Genomic DNA, 25,400 nt, shown 5'->3' on the forward strand with positions numbered 1-25,400 from the left:
AGGAGAAGGATCTACCTCCCATGGTGGCTTTGTTGATGCGGGGTACAGTGGCAAGGGCTTGGTTGGATGATCGTAGCTGGCGGGAAGGAGAGTAGAAGGACAGTCGAGTGTTGAGGCATTCTGGTCCGATTTCGTAGAGTGCTTTGTGTGCGTGGGTTAGGAGCCGGAAGGTGATCCTCTTATTGACGGGTAGCCAGTGGAGGTTCTTCAGGTGACCAGAGATATGTTCTTTACGCGGGATGTCTAATATGAGCCTGGCTGAGGCGTTTTGGATTCGTTGTAGTTTTTTCTGGAGTTTAGCGGTAGTGCCGGCGTATAGGGAGATGATGTTGAGGTTGTGTTGGCGTGCGATGGTAGCGAGGGGGCTCATGTATACGTTGAAAAGGGTGGGGCTGAGTGAGGATCCTTGTGGAACGCCGCAGAGGACTTCAGTGGCCTCTGACTTGAATGGTGGAAGGCGGACTCTCTGGGTTCTTCCGGTGAGGAACGAGGTGATCCGTTCTAGTGCTTTTCCTTGGATTCCGATGTTTCTGAGGCGCTGTAGAAGGGTGTTATGACAGACTGTGTCGAAGGCTGCGGAGAGGTCGAGGAGGATGAGGGCGACTGTGTCTCCATTGTCCAGTAGGGTCCGAATGTCGTCTGTTGCTGCGATGAGTGCGGTTTCAGTGCTGTGTTTGGCTCGGAAGCCGGACTGTGAGGAGTCGAGGGAGTTGTTGGCTTCGAGGAAGGCGGCGAGCTGGTTGTTGACAGCTTTCTCGATGACTTTGGCCGGGAATGGGAGGAGCGAGATGGGACGGTAGTTTTTGAGTTCGGTGGGGTCCGCTGTGGGTTTTTTCAGAAGGGCGCTGAGTTCTGCGTGTTTCCAGCTTTCCGGGAAGGTGGCGGAGTTGAGGGAGCAGTTGATGACGTCTCTGAGGTGCGGTGCTATGATGGAGTCTGCTTTGTTGAAGATGTGGTGAGGGCATGGGTCTGTGGGGGATCCTGAGTGGATGGAGTTCATCAGGCGGATAGTGTCCTCAGTGGAGATTGGGTTCCAGTCATTAAGGATGTTCGAGGGTGGTGAAGGTCCAGCGGATGGTTGGGTGGATTGGTCTCCTGGTTTGTTGTCGAAGCTGTTGTGGATGTCTGCAATTCTGTTGTGGAAGAATGAAGCTAGGGAGTCGCAGAGGGTTTGAGAGGGGGTGATGTCGTTGGAGTTGGCCGAGGGATTGGTGAATTCCTTGACGATGTTGAAAAGTTCCTTGCTGTTGTGGGCGTTGCTATCTAGTCGGTCCTTGAAGGCGGTTTTCTTGGCTTTTCGGATCAGTTGGTGGTGTGTGCGAGTGGCGTTTTTGAAGGCTTCCTTGGTGATGGTGGTTGGGTCTTTTTTCCAGGCCTTCTCCAGGGAGCGGCAGAGTTTCTTGGATTTCTTAAGATCATCGTTGAACCAGGAGGCTTTCTTGCTGCCAAGTTTGATTTGTCGTTTTTTCAGTGGTGCTAGGATGTCGGCGCTGTTGGATAACCATAGGGTGAGGTTGGTGGCGGCTTGGTCTGGGTTTGAGGAGTGGGCTGGGGCGTTTTGAAGAAGCGATGAGGAGATCTGGTCGATGGTGATTTTGTTCCAGTTTCTTTGTAGAGTTGGTTGGGGGTGGTTGTTGTGTTTGGGCTTGTTGTAGGTAAAGTGGACGCAGCTGTGGTCAGTCCAGAGGAGAGCCGAAGTGTGGCTGAAGGAGACATGGTTGCAGGAGGTGAAGATAGGGTCGAGTGTGTGACCTGCGATGTGGGTGGGGGAAGTGACCAGTTGTTTAAGTCCGAGGTTGGCGAGGTTGTCCAAAAGGGTGGTGGAGTTATGGTTGTTGTTCTTTTCAAGGTGAAAATTGAGGTCTCCCAGAAGGATGTAATCTTTGGATGGGAGGGTGTGTGGGGTGATGAAATCCGTGATGTCTTCACTAAATTGTGCGCGGGGTCCTGGAGGTCTGTAAAGGAGGGTGCCTCTGAGTGTGGTTTTGGGGTCGGTGTGGATCTGGAAGTGAAGGTGTTCAGAGTTGGCGAGATTGGCGTCGGAGCTGGTTGAGATGTGGGTGGATTTTTTGTGGACGATAGCGATCCCTCCTCCTGTGTGGCCGGTACGGTCCTTGCGTATGATCTTATAGTCTTCTGGGATGGCAATGGTGATGTCTGGGGCGGAAGAGGCGTTCATCCATGTTTCTGTTAGGAAGGCGACGTCCGGAGAGATGGTGTCTAGTAGATTCCAGAGGTCGATAGCGTGCCTGTGAACCGAACGGGTGTTGAGCAGGATGCATTGTAGGTTGTTTGGATCAGGAGTCTGTGGGGTGATCTTAGTGGGATAGATGTGGGTGCCGCTGAATTTGCAGGAGTAGCATGAGAAAGGTCCATGGTTGTGTCCAGGAGCGGCTTGGATGCAGTTGGGGGAGCGGCCGGGGTTAAGGGCTAGGAGGGTGGGGGCATCGTAGGTAATGCGGGATGGTTGGGCAATGCGAGGGACAGGGGGTATGGCGCTGGGCGCGGTCCAGGCGCGGACGGGCGTAGACGGGCTTACCTTTGGCGCACCTTCGGCGCGAATTGGGCGCGATCGCTGCGCGTGAACGCTGCGCGCGGGAGCTACTGTCATATATGGATTGTGGAGGGGGAGGGGCGAGGGCGGCTCAGCTGGGAGGCGGGGCGGGCTCCAGAGGGCGACCACAACAAACAAAATGGAGGCGGAGGGGTCAGCAGAGCGGAGCGCTTGTGGAGAAACGCGCAATACCAGCTACAGTTGCAATAGCGCTTTAAATATGCTAAAACAGTAAAGCGGCAAGCAGGGCAGACTGCAGGCAACAATTAGGAGGCAGTAAATCAAGTAAATGCGGAGCAACGATACCACAGGTCACCAGGGAAGCAGGGGAGCAACCACTCAGCTCGAGAGCGAAGCGAGTCACAGCGCGTTCAGGTTCAGGGTATGGTCTACTTGTTGGTTTGCTAAAAGCTGTTCGGCATGCCAGTTTAGGACGGGTTGACACAGGGAGGGTGCATGCAGGATTTGGGAGGCGTGGGGAATCCATGACGGGCAGAATCACCCTTCCGGAGAGGGGGTTACAGTGGCAGGATGGGGGGTGTGGTAGACGGAGGTGAGATGGCGGGAGATGCTGGAGGAGTGTGAAGGTGAAAGGGGAAAGTGAATGGTATGCATGAAGAGGTCGTGGTGTGAATTGGAGTGAGTAGTGGAGTATGTGAATGGATGATGTTTGGAGGTCAGGATGTTGGGAAGATTGTTAACTGTTATTGAGGTTATGTTGAAATTTGGTTGTCATACCTGTCCTAATAAATTGCCTTTTACGCTAAGTCATGCGTGGAGTGGTTATTGCGTGAGCTTCCCTACGTTTGAAATGAAAACTATTGTCTTCTAAATGCCACAAAGGCTTTGACTCGGTCTAGATGCTCAGTCCTTAGAGGTGGCAGGTTCGCTCAGGCAACTACACCACTGTGCCTGGCGTTACTCATTCCTCATCATTCATCACAGACAAGTGACTTGACCTGCAGCAGATGCTCTAAACTCTCCCTCTTGGAGACGATACCCAAACAGGTTCCACCGTCGCCTTTACTTCTCCTCAGCAGCCTGCTGCTCGGTGCCATGAATTAATGAATGAGGCCAGGGTGCCAAGCAAATGTCGCTAAAGTATTATTTATCATTGGTTGTCTGCGGGACTTAAGTGGATCCGGTTTCCTGTGTCTTGGAGTATCGAACTACAAGCAGTGACAAGAACTTTCACACATCTGCAATTAGTGTCGATGTGCAGAAGGCCACAGCAGAAGACAACTAATTTAATAGGAACACAGTCCTACCTGTTACTAATCGCACGCCAAGCAGCGCAGGCCACAGTGGCACATTTCACCTGCTCAAACTCTTATCAGAGCCTCATCCTGGTTCTTGACTGCTACGCCCCAAAATATGGAGATCCATACAGCAGAAATTCATCTAATCAGTATTCAACAAGCAAACACGCCCCTTCCCGCGGGGATAGTAGACACCCGGCATTATTGTTCAGAGCTCTGGATCCATCATAATAACGGGAAAGCATTAGTCTGGGCCTGCCAGCCTTGGAGAGCAGTTGGGCATATCCATCTCGGCACCCAGGGCCGGTGCAGCCTGTCAGAGGGTGTCAGGTGGTCCCCAGCACTCTTTGTCTGGATGTCACTGGCAGAAAAGGCTATCCACTGTAATTGTGCCACAGAGGAGGCGCAGCACTTTGTCATTCCTGATCCCTTACTCCCTCGTTCTGTCATCACTCTCTCTGCAGTCCCCATGTGACCCCTCTCCTCTTATGCTGGAAAAGCCAGACTAGCCACATAAAAGATGCAGTTTCAAGTCACTCGTGCTGCCATTGTTGTACCTGTGCTCTGTGTGTGTGTCCATGTGTGTGTGTGCATTTAACTGTGTGTTTTTGTGATCGCGTGCACAATACATGCTTGTGCTAAGCCAACCCTGATGCAGGAGACTACCCAAAACTGCTACGGCCTTTGCTATGCTTGTTTTTATATGAAGGAAACAGGCACTGTTTATGCGTGTTTTTTTCTTGACATTTGTGCAACATATCACTGCTGTGAGCCTCTGATCTGATTTTGTGTGGTAGAGCTGCTCGAGGGTGGGGACTAAAGGGGTGATGATTTGCATTCTTGTTGTAAGTACTGCAGACAGTCACCCTACGGTGGTGTATTGTCGTGTGAGTTAGCAATGAGGGAACCCTTTTGGCTACTGAAGGACTCCTTAAAACTGATGTAGGTTTTAGAGCGTAGAGAAGTGAATTACACGCAGATGAATAAAGACGGGTAATACTAAGCTCTGTGGGTGGAGCAATCATTGGTGGGAACCAAGGCTGGCGAGGATGCTACAACAGGCAACAAGATAGGTATAAGTAACCTGATGATTGACAGTGCTCTCCCAGAGAGTTTGCCATGGCCCTGCAAACTGCTGGTGCGTGCACCGTATGCCTCATTTGAAGAGCAGAATCAACATTTGGTGTATGTGGAGTCAAAGCGTGACTCCAGCCAGTGTGAAGCATTTGAAGATAACAAAAGCTATACTGAGAAATCGACACATTGTTGGCCAAGAACCTGCTGGTAAGGCCGTAAAAAGAGGCACAGGCTACTATGCAACCTAAAGCTATATATCATACGGAGTGATAACGCTAAAGGTGGATACAAACAGGTTTTGAAAATGCATCAAATAGCAACAGCAAATTGCAAGATAATGCTGAGGTCAGAAGCGCTGTGAGGCAGAGATCAACCAGGTGTCAGACAAAAGAAAAAGATGTTTAAGAGCAAAGTAAACCAGATACAAGAAACAGTCATCTGCTTACCAGAACTGACTAATGAGACTCATCATACCACAGCACTGGGTGAAGAAGTGCCCAGGGCTGTGCTGATGGAGCCGTCCATACCCAAAACGGAACGCCATCAAAGCTGCCAGGTGGCAGCTCAGAACAACTCTAAAGGGCTCCAGGACAGTGAAGAGCTCCAGTGGAGACCTAGAGGGAAATCAAGGTTTCACCAACTGTCCAAGATAACCCAGAGGCCAGTGCAGCACAGGGCCTTGGAGATGTCATGGATGAAGATTGTCCTAGTGGACATCAGACAGTGTCAGAGAGAACTCCACCATCAGTGTCTCCCAATCTCATCAATGGCTACAATGACTCTGCCTTCCTGAAACCACCACCATTCAAATCTGCCAAAGAGCAAAATATTGGAGACAGATGGACTGCTTGGATAGAGACATTTGATGATTTTATTGATGCAATAGAAGAAGCAGATAACAAGTAGATTGTCAAATAACTTAAAAATCTGGCTTTTGAAGGTATTAAAGAATTCATAAAGAAAATGCTGTGAGCTGACGAAATCTCATACTGTCAAATCAAAGCAGTCTTAAATCTCCAGTACAATCCAATGCCAAATGTACATTTTTAAAAAGGTACATTTTCAGTCAATAATGACAAAAAGTTGGTGAAACTATTGATGAATTTGTTGAGAGACTGGGGACGCTCATCAAACACTATAAGTTCAATGAGTTTAATGATAAGGAAGCTATATGCCTCAGAGATACCTACAGATGCCTGTCAGATTCATTCAGACAATGAAGGCTGAGAGACTATTAGCCTGGAGCGTGTTCTCATGGCTGCCAGAGCTGAAGATGGTGCTGATCAACAAGTTACTGACATGGAGGCCGGAGGTGCTCAGAGTGAGTCAGTCATGAACATGAAAAGTTAGCCAGAGCACAAGGTAGTACACAGAGTGATGTCTCATGGAAAAATAAGTTGTGCTTCAGGTGTGGATTCTCATTTCCACACAAAGGTAAATGTCTTGCTATTGGACAGATTTGCAAAGACTGTGGGAAGGAGAACCATTTTTATAATGATATGTAAGGTAAAGAAAAAAGTAAGCGTGTCACGGCGCGAAGACAAAATGGCCGCCCTAACATTCCAGAAGTTACGTTCGGCGCATGACCACCATGCCAAGCGAAAACTCCAGATGAGACAAATCGACACCAAGCAAAGTCAATAAGCATCTAAATCATCATCAAAAAGTTCTTCAGTATCAATGTGGAGTGAAAGTGAAAAAGATGGTTGTGCAATGTCAATATTTACCTCATCAGAAAAAGGTGTGCATGATGGGCTGCATGTGAGGAAAAATACTGTCAAAGAAAAATCAGCATGGAAAAGTCATTCAAACACTGCTCAATACCTTTTATTATCGACAGCGGTGCATCGATAAACATTATGCCAGAGGAGAAATACAATGAACTATCTCCATTGCCGCAACTTACGCCATCAAAAACTAATGAGTATACAAGGTAGGCATTGGTGCCCTTAAAAAGTCAAGGTTCATTTTTAGCAACAATGAAACACAAGAAAACAAAAGTACAAGCACCTATTAACTAGGACGTCCATCCTGTTGCTTAAAGACACAAATGAATTGCTTTTCATCTACAGGAAGCTGTTGAAAAAGAACTTGGATCCTTACTCAAGCTTTACATTATTGATCGTTCCACTGGTCTAACACCATGGGTTTCTCCAATAATGATGGTACCCAAAAAGGACAATGAAGGAGCTGAACTCATCTGTTTTGATATGCGTCAAGCGAACAAGGCAATTGAAAGAGAATGACATCCAGGTCCGCATATTGCTAACATAACACTTTTGAATGGCACAAAGGCCTTTTCTCACTTTGTTTTGAATAAAAGATATCATCAGTTGGAAGTCGAGGAGAATTACAGGTACATTACAACCTTTTCTACACACATTGGTCTATTCAGTTAACCCATTGTGTGCTCATGACGAGACCAGGCCATCATGAGTCACAGTTGAGCTGTGCTCATGACGGCCTGGTCTCGTCATAACACCGCCGCTCCGCCCACGCGCTGTTAATTCCCTGTCTGTGCGGGAGAATTCATGAGTGGGCGGGGTCGTGATGAGACCAGGCCGTCATGAGCACAGCTCCACCGTGACTCATGATGGCCTGGTCTTGTCACGAGCACTGCGCTCACCCCCTGCCCCCCTCCCCGCACTCTGGGGGAATTAGCCCCGCAGGGAAGGGGTTAAAAAAGACTACGTTTCGGTGTATCATCAGCTGCATAGCTTTTTCAAGATGTCATTCAACGTATCAAACAACTGGCCTGAATGCTTTCAATTATAGTGTTGACATATTGGTTTTCAGAGCTACACAAAGAGCATGATAAAGCTCTCATGCAGGTGTGTCATTTGCTCACTGATGCAGGTTTAACTTCAAATGCTGAGAAATGTGAGTTCCATAAGAAAAAGCTAAAATTCTTTGGCGATATCAATTCTGATAGGGGGGGTATGACACACGCTCTAGCTAAAGTGTAAGCATTGTCACCCGGCAGTACCTCATACAATTTATCCATGTTACAATCATTCCTTGGCACGGGCAGCTACTGTTCTAGATATATTTACGGGACTTTGCCACTGTGAGTGCTCTGTTAAGAGACTTGACAAAAAAGAATGTTTTATTTCATTGGTCACATCAATGAAAGCAAAGCTTCAAAAAAATCTAACAATCTATTGAGAATGTAACTGAAATGGCATGCTTTGATCTAAAGCTTCATATCTAAGATGTTGTTGATGTTAGGCCCATTGGGTACGGAGCAATCCCTGCACAGCACATCGGACACCTAAATGCTCAAATACAAATTGTGGCATATGCAAGCAGAAGTTTGTCCCAAACTGAACGTGCTTATTCCCAACCTCAGAAGAACGTTTTGCAGTGGTGTGTGCTTGTGAACATTTCCACATATTCTTATATGAAAATTGTTGGAAAATGTCCCTCTCTGAAGGGTCACCCCAAACCTTTTACTTTCCTCCACCTATTTTTCTGACCTCATGTTTGTTGGCTTAAGGAATCAGAGTATTTCACCACTGCTGACCAGTGCTAAAGTGCATGTGCTTTCTCCACTAAACATGATATAATTGATATACACCTGTTTGGCATATTTGATTTGCTTCTAAGTCCCTTGTAAAGTGGTATACCATATCCCCAGGGCCTGTGAATTAAATGCTACTAGTGGGCCTGCAGCACTGATTGTGCAACCCACAGAATTAGCCTTTTAACCCTGTCTCAGGCCTGCCACTGCAGTGCCTGTGTGTGCAGTTTACTGCTTCTTCATTGACATGTCATTTTAACTACTTGCCAAGCCTAAAACTCCCCTTTTACTGCATATAAATCACCACTAACCTCTAAAGTAGGTCCTAGCTACCCCTAACAGCAGGGCCCTATGTAAGTTAAAGGCAGACCATGTACTTTTATGTTTTGCATGCCCTGGTAGTGACAAACAGCCTATTTTGTTTTTCACTACTGTGAGGCCTACCTCTCTGATAGTCCAGCATTGAGAATTCCTTAATTCAATTTTAAGCTGTAATTCCTGATCATAAAGGAGTAGCTTTTTCATGTTTCATATTATTGGGGTGGTAATGATAAATCCTTTTTACTGGTGAAGCTGGATTTAACATTACTTTTTAGAAATACCACTTTTAGAAAGTAAACATTTCTCTGTGCTTACTGCTCTTTTTACCAGGCAGCTTATCTCTAATACATGTCTGGGTTGGGTGACAGCTACACTTTGAGAATTTCCTCTAGACCGCCGCAAACACAGGAAGGTGAGGCTCATCTGCATTCTGCGTTAAGAAGAAGGGGTCCCAGTAAGAAGGACGTATAAATAGAGAGAATTTAGACAAAGTAAATAGAAATAAGTGCATCTATAATGTTTTATTCACATTATAGGGAAAAGTTGTCAAAACCAAATGTACAATACACAATTGTATTAGTGCCCCTGGGGGTAAGGGGGACGTGCAGTCGTGAGGGTAGTGTGGGGGGGAATAGTGACAATAAAAACACGTATTATTCAGACATTATCATAGGTTCAACGTCAATTGGACAGCATATAGATATTGAATCAGCTTGAAAGTTCAAAATACACATGCCCCAGAGTCCATACTATACAAAATTGGGGTAGGAGGAGGCTGTGTAGGAGCTGAGAAAGTCGACGTTTCGACCCAAGGGAGGCAGGAAACATTAAAATCCTTGCAGGTGGGTCTTCATCAGGACGGGAAGAGGTTGGCGGGGCAGGCAACCTAAATTTGAGTAAATATTGAGGATCAATAAATTATTTTCAGAACTAGGTAATTGATAAATTACATAAGGGTATACACGTTATAAATTAAAAAGTGCCCATTAAAAGTAGGAAAAAGGGTGTGCTCATGTCAAGAGCTAGGGAAGAGAAAAGATCTCTGAACTTACTTGAGAAAGTAAAGTACATATCCCACATGGGTAATGAGAAACGAAACGATCCGGGAGCTGGGCTGGGGGGACCACTCCAAGTATCTGAATAAAGGAGGACATACTTCAGATTGGAAAGGGGGCCGCTATAAGAATCACTCAAAGTCAAATATAAACGATGGTAGTGATCGGTAACGCTTACCGATTTACAGGAAGTCAATCTCGTGTCCCCGTTGAAGGAAAGGATAAGTCAGAATCCGTAACCTATTACAAAGGAAACACGGGGAGATCGTCAATGTTGGACTCTTGACTAGGCAAGCTAACATAGATCAGGCTTAATATCGGGAGCCGTGTGGGAAGAGAGGCTTATCGGTCTATGGCGGTTAAGTCGGAGCGCAGCGTCTCCCTCGGCTGTCTCGAGGAGAACGCCGAACTTCCCTAGCTCTTGACATGAGCACACCCTTTTTCCTATTTTTAATGGGCACTTTTTAATTTTCCTTACCTAGGATTGAATGCTTATATCGACCTCAACAAATTAATGTAACCCAGCAACACTGATAAAATCAGGTTAGTCTGGATAACGTGTATACCCTTATGTAATTTATCAATTACCTAGTTCTGAAAATAATTTATTGATCCTCAATATTTACTCAAATTTAGGTTGCCTGCCCCGCCACCCTCTTCCCGTCCTGATGAAGACCCACCTGCAAGGATTTTAATGTTTCCTGCCTCCCTTGGGTCGAAACGTCGACTTTCTCAGCTCCTACACAGCCTCCTCCTACCCCAATTTTGTATAGTATGGACTCTGGGGCATGTGTATTTTGAACTTTCAAGCTGATTCAATATCTATATGCTGTCCAATTGACGTTGAACCTATGATAATGTCTGAATAATACGTGTTTTTATTGTCACTATTCCCCCCCACACTACCCTCACGACTGCACGTCCCCCTTACCCCCAGGGGCACTAATACAATTGTGTATTGTACATTTGGTTTTGACAACTTTTCCCTATAATGTGAATAAAACATTATAGATGCACTTATTTCTATTTACTTTGTCTAAATTCTCTCTATTTATACGTCCTTCTTACTGGGACCCCTTCTTCTTAACGCTAAATACCCAGGTCCCAGTGACTCCTTTGGGTTAACCCTTTTTCTGATACTATCATCTGCATTCTGAGCACACATTTGGGTTCCTCTGCATTCTAATGGGTCTTCCTGGACAGGGAGGAATGGGAGGTGCTGACACTTGCACTTCAATAGGTAGTGTTCTATCCCCATACAAAGCACTGATTTACCCCCAGAGTTAGCCTTGCAGACAGGATAGTGTTGAAAGGGTTCTTGTGCACATCAGAGAGATCTTTTGAAGTCAACCACTACATCAAAGCCATTTTTGGGTATAAGTACTGGATCTCTGACCCCTTAAATCAGACACTTTTTGGACCTGTAACCAGACACTGCTGAATCTACATCTGCACATTGCCAGAAGGACTGCTGTGCTGCCAGAAGGAACTGCCACTTTGCCAACTGCTCTGCTGTGTTGACCTGCTACTTTCTGATTACTGTGCTGCAAGAGGGAGTGCCACTTTGCTACCTGCCTTCTTGTGGTGGCCTGCTGCCTGACCCCTTTTTTGCTGTGCTAAATTCAAAGTGATCTCCAAGGGCTTGTTGGCTTGCCCCATGTTCTTGAAGTCTCAGGGCATTCAAAGACTTTGTGGTGAATTTTACTACACTACTGCTAAAGCCTGCTCCGTGAGAACTAGCACATCAAGTGCAAGAGAGAAAAGTCCCATGCAGTGGCATTCAGCTCTCCGCTCTGCATCAACAATGAACTCTGTGTAGAGAAAGTCAGCACTTGCCCTATCTCCAGTTGGGATAAGTGATCCATGTATACTTTAAAAAAGGGTCTACGCTTCCCTAGCAAATGTGGCAAAGTCTTGATTGGTGGTGCACATCATTCCAAACCGACACAATTCAGTGCTGGAAAGTTGTCTGGTCAGTGTCGTGACCTGCCTATTACTGTGCCAGGGGGAGGCTGCTGCAGGTGCTCTCGAAATTCTGCGCTGCCGGAAAACCGGATCAGCCTGACTCATCGCAGCTCCCGCACTGGCCAAAGAGAGGAGATTACAGCCTTAAGAGCTCAGTCCCTGAGGTCATTAATGCTGGTGGCTGACCCTCCAACCTGGCTGCCTCATACAGGAAGGTACTGAGGTGAACGGACCCATGCGGTGCTTGTCAGCTGAACTGTTCTCCTCACAGGGGGTGAATCTTACTCAGTATGCCTTTATCGGGGGAGTCGTTAAGGATCTCCCATACTCGTGATTGTTGGACACTAATTAACAGATACTATTTTTCAGCCACATAACTTATTTAATGCAACCTGGTCATCGTGACCGTAAATAACCTACAAAACACAAGTGTTCTTTCAACACTCAGAACTTTAAGCCCTGTGTTTTTTACCTACATACTTTGAATGCTCATAACTGGAAAAGTATAATATAACAGCCTAGTTGTATAAACCTGTGTGGAGTGATTTTGTGGTGTATTCATTGTGTTACTGTGTGTGTGTGTGTGTGTGTGTGTGGGTGTGTGTGTGTGTGTGTGTGTGTGTGTGTGTGTGTGTGTGTGTGTGTGTGTGTGTGTGTGTGTGTGTGTCTGTGTGTATGTGTCTGACTGTGCGTGTGTGCTGCACACATACTTTACACATTGCCTCTTTCACTAAGTCTGCCTCCTCTGAGCCAAGCTCCCAGAGGGTGAGCTCAGGTTATCTAATTTGTGTATCTAGCTTACCCTAACTAGAGTGGTGAGTTCTGCCTGGACTAGGTACATACCTCAGCCAATCAGAATCCCCATTTCTAACAGAAGACCTGTTACGCTTGTTGCAGATCATTGAGTATTGTTGACCTCTTTGTCAGTACAAAGGCAAAGATGCCTTCGCGCATTGAACACTGTGGTCTAAGATTATAAGAATGCAAATACACAATTGTGCACCGTCAAGGGAAAGGTCGAAACCCTACTGACTACTTCTCAAGAGTAAACAAAAGATGATGGATGGCAGTCACATATCAGGGTTTAACCCATCATTCTTTTGCCCACTATGCCACACCAGTTTGGACCCAACCATATGCAAATCAGTGGGAACTGTTCAGCTCAAACTGCCAGGCCAGGTTCTCCATGGACCGGACACAAGCATCCTGGGACCGGTTTTGGGGTTTTACTCTTCATCAGTCAGGCTAGCTTGAATCCAGTGCTACAGTGAGCAGCGGACCCATATCTGCGCATACCCATGGCCACTTTGGGCAAACACAGCTAACACAACGAGATGATGGACAGAGTGATGTAATTTTTCAACCACTCACCCCAAGTCACAGATCTGGGCTTAATCCATCGTTCCTTTGCTTAATATGTCACCCCAGTTTGGACCCAACCATATGCAAATCAGTCTTAACCCTGTTCCTCATGGGAACGATCCAGCCTGAACTGCCAGGCCAGGTCCTCCCTGGACCAGAAACAAGCACCCTGGGACCAATTTCAGGGCTTCACCCCTCATCAGCCAGGCTAGCTTGAATCCAGTGGCACAGTGAGCAACAGACCCATATCTGGGCATACCCATGGCCACTTTGGGCAAACACAGCTAACACAATGAGATGATGGACAGAGTGATGTAATTTTTCAACCACTCACCCCAAGTCACAGATCTGGGTTCAATCCATTATTCTTCTGCTCACTCTGCCACCTCACTTTGGACCCAGCCAAATGCAAATCAGTCTTGACCCTGCTCCTCATGGGAATAGCCCAGCCCCAACTGCCAGGCCAGGTTCTCCCTGGACCCGAAACAAGCATCCTGGGACTGGCTTTGGGGTTTCACCCCTCAACAGCCAGGCTAGCTGGAATCCAGTGTGTTAGAAGGTGGTTCTGACACACTGGGCCGCCTGGATTTTTCACTTTTTGAGCACCTATTTGTTGAGCTTTTACTGTGGGAGAGCCTCATACGTTGGGACTCACCCATAGTGAACTCATGATGAAAGAGACTACATGTGGGTTTTACTGGTGTCCCCCTTGCTTGACTAGGCCGCTGTGCAGCAGCGGGAGTAAGGGGCATGGCGTTGGTTGCATGCAGACACATGTGTCCATGCGTGGGAACACATGTATGGGCTGCGCAGGGGAGATTCCTGGCGTGCGCAGGCCAAGAGCAGCTACAAAGTGAATGGTGTGACAAGACTTATGCAGAATTGGGTGGTGACATGGAATAGGCTTTATAGACTGGGAAGAAACATGCCAGGGAAAGTCGGTGTGTTTTACTGTTTTACTTCATTATTCTTCAATGGGGATATGGAGCCCATGGGCTAGATTAACTTTCCTAAGGCCTAAAGATTCCAGACACGCACTAAAGTCCACTGTAACTGGTGCGAGAAGAAGTATTCTGCAGAGTCCAAAGTCATATTTGTACTGCTTTTGGGTCATCCAGAAATGTTATATTTCTCGGAGTTCGCCATAACCAGGGCCTTCGTGGGTGGCTGACCTCAGCAGGCTGGATTAATAACCTTTCTTCAAGTGCTAAGGCCTCCTCTCCAAGGGAATAGAAGATGGGTGGGGCTACAGGCTCATCCATCAGCAGCTGTCACTGGGTGCCAGGCACCAGGCAGCACAACAGAGAAATATCAAGGGTACAAGGCAAAAGATGACTGCACCTATATGATTTGGTCTTTAAGTATTTATGCAATCTGGGTGTCAAGAACCTGAAGTCACATACCCCAAATGCTTCAAAGGCCATTGCCCAAAACTTTAACAAAGCAGCACAAAGGTTAATTGTAAATAGTAGTGTGTAATATATACATTTTTGTATATTCATTTTTCTTGTAGCCCTGAAGAAGTCCTCTGGACTAAACGCGTTGGCTACATTTGTTGTTTGAAGAAAAAAGAATAAAAGAAAAATGTTAACGCCCTACTGAATGGATTCCTTAAATTCGTATTTGATTATTATTGTGTAAAGTGGGGAGTGCTGAACCATTGTGCTTTTTTACCAGACAGCACAAGGTAGAAGGCAACTCTGGGGGGGAGGGGCTTTCAGAGACCATGTGGCAGGAGACCCTGGACAACACCATCTCGAACCAACCCAGAGGCCTAGGCAGGAAGGAGGGAGCAGGGGCAGAGAAGTGATGTGTCGCTGTGTGCTAGGGGAAACAGAGACTTCCTGTCAGACCCCTCCCCAACTTCTTAAAAGGACTTGCACAGGAATAGGAGCTCTCTCTGGGGTATGGTCCGCTGAGGCAGAGGGTTCTGGAGCCTGACACAATGGGCAGTTGGAAGGAGGAACCCCCTGACTGCCACAGAATCCTGAACAGCGGCAGGAGAAGAGTCCAGGACCAGTGCGCAGAAGCAGGGGCCTCTGCGCAGGAAGAAGAGAGGCCCAGGAGGAGAGTCCGGCAAAAGGCTGACGCAGGGAGCCAGTGAAGACAGCTCCATGCTGAATCCACCCTCCAGGTGAACAGGAGGGCAAAGGAAAGTGCTCCCAGTGGCTGGGCTGCGACACCAAGAGCAAGAAGAGACCACGATCGCAAAGATCAGACCCCTGGGGGCCGAGATATGCTCCTCAGAAGGTAGACAACCTCTGACCTCTGGAAGGACCAACGACGAAGCACGTGGGGCTCCCCCGCCGGTCCATGATGTGCCTCCGGGGTGAGTCAGGTCCTGGTGGCTGCCCACACAAGAAGAGAAAGCCAGAAAGCGCTGTCGTGCTCCCCCTGAACTGATCCCCAAAGCGAGGGTGCCAGGAGCCCACCCTGGCCCCCCGAAGTCAAGGGATGAGGGGGAATGCTGTCGCGCATCCCCCTTGAGGGAGAAGATAAAGTCAGGGAGCACCATCGCGCTCCCCATGAAGATGACACCAGGCGGGGTGCCAGGAGCCCACCCTGGTCCCCGCGGACTGTGGAGGGAGGGGGAAGCACCGTTGCACAAACCCCCCTCACAGGGTAAGCTACAGCCAGGGAGTGCGGGCACACTCCCCGTGAAGTCCTCAGAAGGGGGCGGAGCCCGGGATCCCAACTCCAGGCCCTGGTATGCCCTATGTCATGAAGGTTACCCAGGGGCCCAGGAACCCATCCCCAGGCCCCGAAGAAAGCAAGTCCAAGCCGGGGGGTGCCGTCATGCCCCCGTGAAGATGGCCTAGGGGTGCGGGACCTCATCCCCAGGCCCCAAAGAGAAGAAGGAGGGTAGGGGAGAACCTCCGCACTCCCCCGAGGTCTGCCTGGACCGGCGGGAACCTCCGTGTCTGGCAGTACACGAGGGTGCTGGCCGGGGGGGGGAGCCAGCTGGAGTCATGGGGTGGGCTCCCCGGGTGGCTCTCCACCCAGGAAGGCAGACGGGGTACCGGGTGGGACCGGGACCCCGAAAGGGCAAAGCAGGGGCACCAGGGGCCCGGGTGGGACCGGGCCCTGAATTTCAGACTAAACCGCCGGGGGTGGGCTCCCCGCGCTGTAGCACTCCCCTGGGGGTCTGGGTGGGACCACACACCCCAAGGAGCTTGGCAAAGAGGAAGGGCCCGGGTAGGACCGGGCCCCGCGAAGGACAGCTGGTTGTGCGGCTCTCCCCGGCACATCGGGAGAGCCGCTGTTCTAGTATGCACTGGGCTTCAGAAAGCACCCCGTAATGCTTTGCAGGCCGGTCGGCCTGAAGGAAACTGCCTGCTTGTTGTTCTGCCTGTGGTGGCCCCAGGACGACGGGGTCACTACCAAGTGAGTGTGGGGTGCAGGGGGAGCTGCCCCAACCAGAAAATGTAAGTCCCTCCCTAAGTCTCATGGGGACTTGAAAAGGATAACCCCTTAAGGGCTCCACCAGCATTTCAACACCTCCTGTGCTGGAACTACAGCTGGGGGTGTATTGAGAAATGCACCAAGGGATGAAGAGCTGACTTGTGGATGTCTGGAGAAGGGCATTCCCTGGAGGTGAAGAGGTGTAATTGCACCCTTAGTGCATTTACTAATGTTATTTCTTTCGGAGGGACTGTGTAATGTAAAGTACATGTGTAAGGTGATGCCATAAGCAAAGTGGGGTTATCTTGCCAGACATTCCTGCTAGGGTGTCTGGCTCTATATTCTTAATCCTGTGATTTCATCTGCAATGCTTTTAGGGCCTGTAATTGCAATGCATTCCAATGTCCAACAATTGTGATGAGTACTGTCATTCTAAAGTGATACTTAAAATATATTCTTGCTGCTGCGCTTAGGTGAAGAACCCAGACTGTTAGCCCTTAAGATGTAGAGGTGCATACTTTATAGTCAGTAGGAAATGCTCAGTCAGGGTTGTGTGTCACCAGGGCAGGTGTACCTATTTTAAATGCTTGTTGAGGTAATGGGGTGGGTCGCCGCTGGGATGATGCCAGTGCGCAGGGCCCTCACTCCAGGTTATGTTCAACTAATTGCATTTGGGGGCAAGATGATGTGAGTACATGGGAGTGGTGGTACTAGACCCCACCCCCTGCTGCAGGGGTAGAGATGATATGCAATGTCACAAAGTAATTCCAACTGTATATGTATATTTGTAAATTGGTGCATAGTATTGAGTAGTGTGTGTGATTAAAAAATGTACTCTTACTTTTATAGAGCAAAGTACAGACTGGACAATCAAATATTGAGTGTTATTGCTGCGTACCTGTAATGGCAATTACTAGCCCACACCACCTCCCTTGAGTAAGCCTCAAACTGCTCTGCGATTCAGAAAAGGGGGTGGTGATGAACAGAGTGTCTGAATTAAGCAGACCACTCTTACCCAGTCCAAAGATCAGGGCTTGATCCATCACCGTTATTTATCTCACTGCCCCATCCCAGCTCAGAACCTGGCTATATGCAAATCAGTCTGTCCCTGGCCCAGTGCATCATGGGAACAGGGCAGACTAAACTACCAAGCCAATTCTTCACCAGAAAGGAGACAAGCTACCGGGGACCGGTTTCTGGCATTTCAGCCGTCTTCGGCCCGGCTTGCTTGAATCCTGATGGAGCAGTGAGAAAGGGACTCATGTCTGAGTATACCCTGCCACACCTACAGTGGCCAAAAACGATTCAGAAAAGGGGGTGGTGATGAACAGAGTGTCTGAATTAAGCAGACCACTCTTACCCAGTCCAAAGATCAGGGCTTGATCCATCACCGTTATTTATCTCACTGCCCCATCCCAGCTCAGAACCTGGCTATATGCAAATCAGTCTGTCCCTGGCCCAGTGCATCATGGGAACAGGGCAGACTAAACTACCAAGCCAATTGTTCACCAGAAAGGAGACAAGCTACCGGGGACCGGTTTCTGGCATTTCAGCCGTCTTCGGCCCGGCTTGCTTGAATCCTGATGGAGCAGTGAGGAAGGGACTCATGTCTGAGTATACCCTGCCACACCTATAGTGGCCAAAAACGATTCAGAAAAGGGGGTGGTGATGAACAGAGTGTCTGAATTAAGCAGACCACTCTTACCCAGTCCAAAGATCAGGGCTTGATCCATCACCGTTATTTATCTCACTGCCCCATCCCAGCTCAGAACCTGGCTATATGCAAATCAGTCTGTCCCTGGCCCAGTGCATCATGGGAACAGGGCAGACTAAACTACCAAGCCAATTGTTCACCAGAAAGGAGACAAGCTACCGGGGACCGGTTTCTGGCATTTCAGCCGTCTTCGGCCCGGCTTGCTTGAATCCTGATGGAGCAGTGAGAAAGGGACTCATGTCTGAGTATACCCTGCCACACCTATAGTGGCCAAAAACGATTCAGAAAAGGGGGTGGTGATGAACAGAGTGTCTGAATTAAGCAGACCACTCTTACCCAGTCCAAAGATCAGGGCTTGATCCATCACCGTTATTTATCTCACTGCCCCATCCCAGCTCAGAATCTGGCGTGGAAGGGTATACTCAGATGTGAGTCCCTTGCTCATTGCACCATCAGGATTCAAGCAAGCCGGGCCGAAGATGGCTGAAATGCCAGAAACCGGTCCCCGGTAGCTTGTTTCCTTCCCAGTATAAGAATTGGCTTGGTAGTTTGGTCTGCCCTGTTCCCATGATGCACTGGGCCAGGGTCAGACTAATTTGCATATAGCCAAGTTCTGAGCTGGGATGGTGCAGTGAGCTAAAAAACGGTGATGGATCAAGCCCTGATCTTTGGACTGGGTAAGAGTGGTCTGCTTAATTCAGACACTCTGTTCATCACCACCCCCTTTTCTGAATCCTTTTTGTCCACCATAAGCATGGAAGGGTATACTCAGATGTGAGTCCCTTGATCATTGCACCATCAGGATTCAAGCAAGCCGGGCCGAAGACGGATGAAATGCCAGAAACCGGTCCCCGGTAGCTTGTTTCCTTCCCAGTATAAGAATTGGCTTGGTAGTTTGGTCTGCCCTGTTCCCATGATGCACTGGGCCAGGGTCAGACTAATTTGCATGTAGCCAAGTTCTGAGCTGGGATGGTGCAGTGAGCTAAAAAACGGTGATGGATCAAGCCCTGATCTTTGGACTGGGTAAGAGTGGTCTGCTTAATTCAGACACTCTGTTCATCACCACCCCCTTTTCTGAATCATTTTTGTCCACCATAAGCGTGGAAGGGTATACTCAGATGTGAGTCCCTTGCTCATTGCACCATCAGGATTCAAGCAAGCCGGGCCGAAGACGGATGAAATGCCAGAAACCGGTCCCCGGTAGCTTGTTTCCTTCCCAGTATAAGAATTGGCTTGGTAGTTTGGTCTGCCCTGTTCCCATGATGCACTGGGCCAGGGTCAGACTAATTTACATATAGCCAAGTTCTGAGCTGGGATGGTGCAGTGAGCTAAAAAACGGTGATGGATCAAGCCCTGATCTTTGGACTGGGTAAGAGTGGTCTGCTTAATTCAGACACTCTGTTCATCACCACCCCCTTTTCTGAATCATTTTTGTCCACCATAAGCGTGGAAGGGTATACTCAGATGTGAGTCCCTTGCTCATTGCACCATCAGGATTCAAGCAAGCCGGGCCGAAGACGGCTGAAATGCCAGAAACCGGGCCCCGGTAGCTTGTTTCCTTCCCAGTATAAGAATTGGCTTGGTAGTTTGGTCTGCCCTGTTCCCATGATGCACTGGGCCAGGGTCAGACTAATTTACATATAGCCAAGTTCTGAGCTGGGATGGTGCAGTGAGCTAAAAAACGGTGATGGATCAAGCCCTGATCTTTGGACTGGGTAAGAGTGGTCTGCTTAATTCAGACACTCTGTTCATCACCACCCCCTTTTCTGAATCATTTTTGTCCACCATAAGCGTGGAAGGGTATACTCAGATGTGAGTCCCTTGCTCATTGCACCATCAGGATTCAAGCAAGCCGGGCCGAAGACGGCTGAAATGCCAGAAACCGGTCCCCGGTAGCTTGTTTCCTTCCCAGTATAAGAATTGGCTTGGTAGTTTGGTCTGCCCTGTTCCCATGATGCACTGGGCCAGGGTCAGACTAATTTGCATATAGCCAAGTTCTGAGCTGGGATGGTGCAGTGAGCTAAAAAACGGTGATGGATCAAGCCCTGATCTTTGGACTGGGTAAGAGTGGTCTGCTCAATTCAGACACTCTGTTCATCACCACCCCCTTTTCTGAATCATTTTTGTCCACCATAAGCGTGGAAGGGTATACTCAGATGTGAGTCCCTTGCTCATTGCACCATCAGGATTCAAGCAAGCCGGGCCTAAGACGGCTGAAATGCCAGAAACCGGTCCCCGGTAGCTTGTTTCCTTCCCAGTATAAGAATTGGCTTGGTTGTTTGGTCTGCCCTGTTCCCATGATGCACTGGGCCAGGGTCAGACTAATTTGCATATAGCCAAGTTCTGAGCTGGGATGGTGCAGTGAGCTAAAAAACGGTGATGGATCAAGCCCTGATCTTTGGACTGGGTAAGAGTGGTCTGCTTAATTCAGACACTCTGTTCATCACCACCCCCTTTTCTGAATCAAACTGCTCTGCAACACTACTCTCTGAGAGTCAGGCGCTACAATTGGGTGTTTGGATCCCAGTGAAGGACAAATGTAGTCATGTTATTTGTGCAGGTCTCACAGATACTGCTCATTTTCCAACACAGTGGCACAGCAAGCAATAGACCCATGTCTGATATGCCCGTGGCCACTTAGGGCAAACACACCAAACACAAAAAGAGTGCATCTGCAGTGCCCTGGTACCCCTTCCAAGGTGACTGAAGTCCACGTAACCTTCATTGTGAAATCAAGCACATTAGCTGCCATTTTGTTGGAACAAATTGTCACTGCCATGAGTCAAGATAGTGACATGCTAAATCTAAAATACATTTTTGCCCATCAGTTTTGGAATCAGCACCCTCAACCTTTTAACAGTGACATGAATACCAGAAGTTTAAAAATGTAAAAAGATTAACTGGAAGTTACTCAATAAGGCATTATCCTTGGAGGTTTCAGAATTGTTATTCTGGAGAGTCTGCGACAACAGATAATGAAAGTGGTCCATGAATGGCATTGTGGAATTGTTGCCACAAACCGAGCTCTCTGAGACCAGGTCTGGTTTCCACATCTCGATAAGAGAGTTGAAAGATAACTGAAGGCCTGTCATCTATGTAACTGCCTTTCATCAAAAACTACTCTACAGACCCTAAAGAGAGTTGCCAACCCATGTATGGGAAAGAATCGTCATTGACTTCTTCGGTCCTCTTGACAATGGACATCAACTGATGGGGATTGCTGATGAATACTCCCATTTTCCATTGATAGAAGATCTCTGCAGTGTTGTGTCAGTTAGCAATGATGAAACCTTTTTGGACACTGATGGACTCCTTAGAACTGTGACGTAATTGGTTGATTGTAATGAAGTGAATTCAGGTTTAGAAAATTGAGCTCGCTGTTACACGCAGACAAATACAGATGTACAACACTAAGCTTTGTGTGTGGAGTAGTCATTGGTGGGCATCCAGGCTGGGGAGAACACTACAGGTGGTTCACTGTAGTGGATTGGCAAAATGTGGTAGATCCTGTGACCTTTTAACCTAACCATTGTGAATAGGGCATATGGCATTGGTTTTGTATGCAGGGTAATTCCCACATGATATTTGGGTGATACTGCAATCCACTTAATTTGAGTAAGCTACAGCAGTGTTTCCTGATATTTTTGCACCCTATTGGATCTTAATATGAGTAACAGGTCTAGTTTCTTCCATTCGGCCTAAGTAGGTGAGTGTTATGGTAGTCATAATGTAGTTGCCTGTTAGTGTAGTTGTAATGTGGTGGAGCTAAACTATTTCTTATCTGTGGTGTTTCACTTCTGACCTAGTATCTGATAGATTAGAGTATCTTTGACTGCTTGTTCCTCTATCTGTTAGAGGGACCGTGCTGTTCTTGACAGCACTGTGTATAATGAGCAGTAGTTTATGTCCAACTGTCGTTTAATCTGGTAATCACTGGCGTGCTAGCAGGCTGAAATGAGCTTCTGATCCCCATGTCTCGATTTTGACCATCTCCGACTAAACACTCTCTGGCACTCACATACCCCAATCTCCTATTTTATTGGGCCTATGCCTCTGAGACACCATTTTGTCCAGCTCCCGGCACCTTAGATCGTGGATCTTTCTTGTCCTGGGACTTACTAAGTTCATAAAAGCAGCAATAAGCATGTGTTTCACAAGAAAAGATCATGGCCCCCATCTCTCGATTGTCTTCCAGTACTCATGAATGCTTTTGTCAATCAGCCATCATATAAGGTATTATGACAGTATCAACAGTATTAAAAGAAGAGTAAGATCATTCCAATTTCCTATGTAGTTTTGTATTCAAAGGTGCAATAATAAAATTTAAGTTTATACTCCTTCAATGTATTTCTGGCATAGTTCTTTTCAACTATTTAAGTTCATTACCAAAAACAGTTAAATTCCATAACATACTTATCTGCAATCAGCTTCAACTTCAAAGGTTGAAGATTTTCACATGGTCTGGTAACAAGGTCCTGGTTGCAGCAGCAAAATATGTTGACTGCCTCGAGGCAACTTATACTCAATGTCTTCAAAATAGCCTCTGACATTGACAAACATTGAAAGAGTTCTGTGGCTTCATGGGAAATCTAGGGGCATATTATTAAGACAAGCGATAAAATTATTGCCGCTTTAGCGGCAGAAAACTGCAGCTAAAACAGCGATAATGGGCTTGATAATATTCTCTATGGAATTCCACTTGAAGCACATGTTAGATGTGAAGGACTGGGCTTGAAGTGGAATTCCATAGAGCATATTATCAAGCCCATTATTGCCGTTTTAGCTGCAGTTTTCTGCCGCTAAAGAGGCAATAATTTTGTTGCATGTCTTGATAATATGCCTCCTAGTTTTCAGAATGAGCTTCCAGGTCCCTTCATATAGTGCAAGCAATTGCTTCCCTGTAACAAGCAGAGCACATCTGAGTACACAGTATTGTGCTTGTATGCCCGCTGAAAGAGGAAAGCTAAGATTGTGCCACATATCATGAAAAAACTTTCTTTAAGATTCACTCTGTTCTTAGCAGAGTTGACCATCACTTCTTTGTGAAGTCCTAGGTCTTACTAGCCAATTTTCAGAGACAAAAGGCAGTGTCAGCCATTCATTCTTGTTCATATCCATAATTACAAACTTTCTCTCTCTCCTTCTCTACACATGTGTACTGTAGTTCCCTGTACAATTTGTGGGAAAGAGAACTCTACAACGTGGCAAGGTGAACTCATATCCTAGGGCCTGATGTATAATTTGATGGATGGAGTTTACTACTTTGGAATGGCATATGATAATACATGCACCATCCCAAGTGACCTCCGCCCACCAAATTTAGAATTGCCCTGCAGACAACTCTCGATATTGACAGAAACCACCGATATGGCGGTTCCTATCAATGAAGGAAATGTTTGATGGATGGTGTTAGGAGATGAATGTCTGTGTGAACCAAGGAAATACCACAAGAACTTTTCCCTGGTCTTGGGGAAGGGTTTTGACTTCAAGCATGCCATCAAGGTAAAGATGGGTTTACTTGCTCAACTAATGATTAAATATGGTTAGGTTGGGTTTGCACAGTTGGAAAAATGATGCACAGGAATATGTCTTGGTCATTGCTAGAGGCTGAGGCCTTTAAGAGCGTTCAAACACTCAACTGTTTTTGTTTTTAATGAGATCCAGAATAAGTGACAATGTGTTGCTGTCATGTGGTCAGTTGTAGTGGGTTTGCTCTAGATGTGGTACTTACAACATGTAGGGAGTGTAACATTATCCCGAGTTCACGACCTGGTGAGGTTTACTTCCTACGGTATCAGACAGTTCTAGTTTGCCTGTCAGCTAATGGACCAACAGGTGTGTGGATCAGATAGTTTCAGTTAGAATTAGGGTTTGGTTGTGGCTTTGATGGGTGCTGACGTGGATCCTATAAATGCTGATTACTGTCTTTGAAATTGGCTCCTCTATGTATAGAAAGTGTGTGGCTGTGGTAGGGCTCCGGTCGGGGATGCTATTGCTGTGGGTGGTTGTGAGTTGATGTGATTTGCGGAAGGTGCTGCTTTGAATGTGCTATTGAAATCCACAGCCATTGATTGTGGCACTGTTGCATGCTACACTGCCTTTGAGTGTGTTAGGTTAGTGGCTGCGAAGGGTAAAGAAGCGGATGGTGATACTCGGGCTGCTTTTAGTTTCAGATCCAGCAAGTGTGGTGGGGGTTAAAGATTCGATGCTTGTGGAAGGCTCCTGACGATGCGAGTCTATTATAGTTTTGTTACTTTGACAAACTCCACTTAAAAAGGTCCCTCATTGCTACTGTTTACAGACACTTTCATTATTCTTCTCAGCGTTTAGCCTGACATATATCTAAAGACGTTCTTGATGATTTCCAGCACCAACTGTCAGTGTGAAATGTGTTTCCGGTTATAAAATAGCACAATTGATACAGTGAATCCCGAGTGGTGTTTCGGTCTCCCAAGACATGTCTTCCACGCCTGATAGTGCCTGGCTCAGTAATTAAACCTGGATGACTCATTGGAGATGTCTTTATACACCCTGCCTGTCTAGAATTCTATGAACTATCCGTTGGCATTACAGCTGAAGTTGTCACTCGGTGCCAAGCTGTTCAGTCCTTTAATTTCTGCCTTATCAATTGCTTTTATTAACAGTAGCGTCTGCTGCTTTAGTGAAGTAGTAGGGCGGGGTAGGAGGGCTTGAAGTTCAGTTCAAAAGATAAAATAAGAAGACCTACCTGCCACTTCACTCCCGCTGTAGCAGCCTCGTTGCTCCTCTCCTCCGGGAGGTCAATGAGCTTCACTGTACAGGCTCTTCATCCAATCCAGGCAGTGCTTTTGTGCTATTGCTAGCATGAGAGCAGTGCCTGGATTGGCTGAGCGGACAGCATGCTCACTCAGGCAGAGGGAGCCTGCAGATTTTCTCCAACTCAGCTGTACAGCACAGCTGGGTTGGAGAAACCTAAGTGCACATGTCTGCTTGGCCAGCCGAAGACGGACGGCCAAATGGCATGCACACTTAATAAGTGCCTACCACTACTCCCTACTTCTGACGTGGCGCTAGTCAGCATGCCTCCACCCCTTCCTAACCTCGGCTGGCAATAAGGTAAGAATGGTAACTAGTCATAATATCGATTCCAAAATATCGAATGGACTAAATATCGAGTCAATAATATCGAGTG

Source organism: Lissotriton vulgaris, chromosome 7 (assembly GCF_964263255.1).
Source record: "Lissotriton vulgaris chromosome 7, aLisVul1.2, whole genome shotgun sequence".
Lineage (NCBI taxonomy): Eukaryota > Metazoa > Chordata > Amphibia > Caudata > Salamandridae > Lissotriton > Lissotriton vulgaris.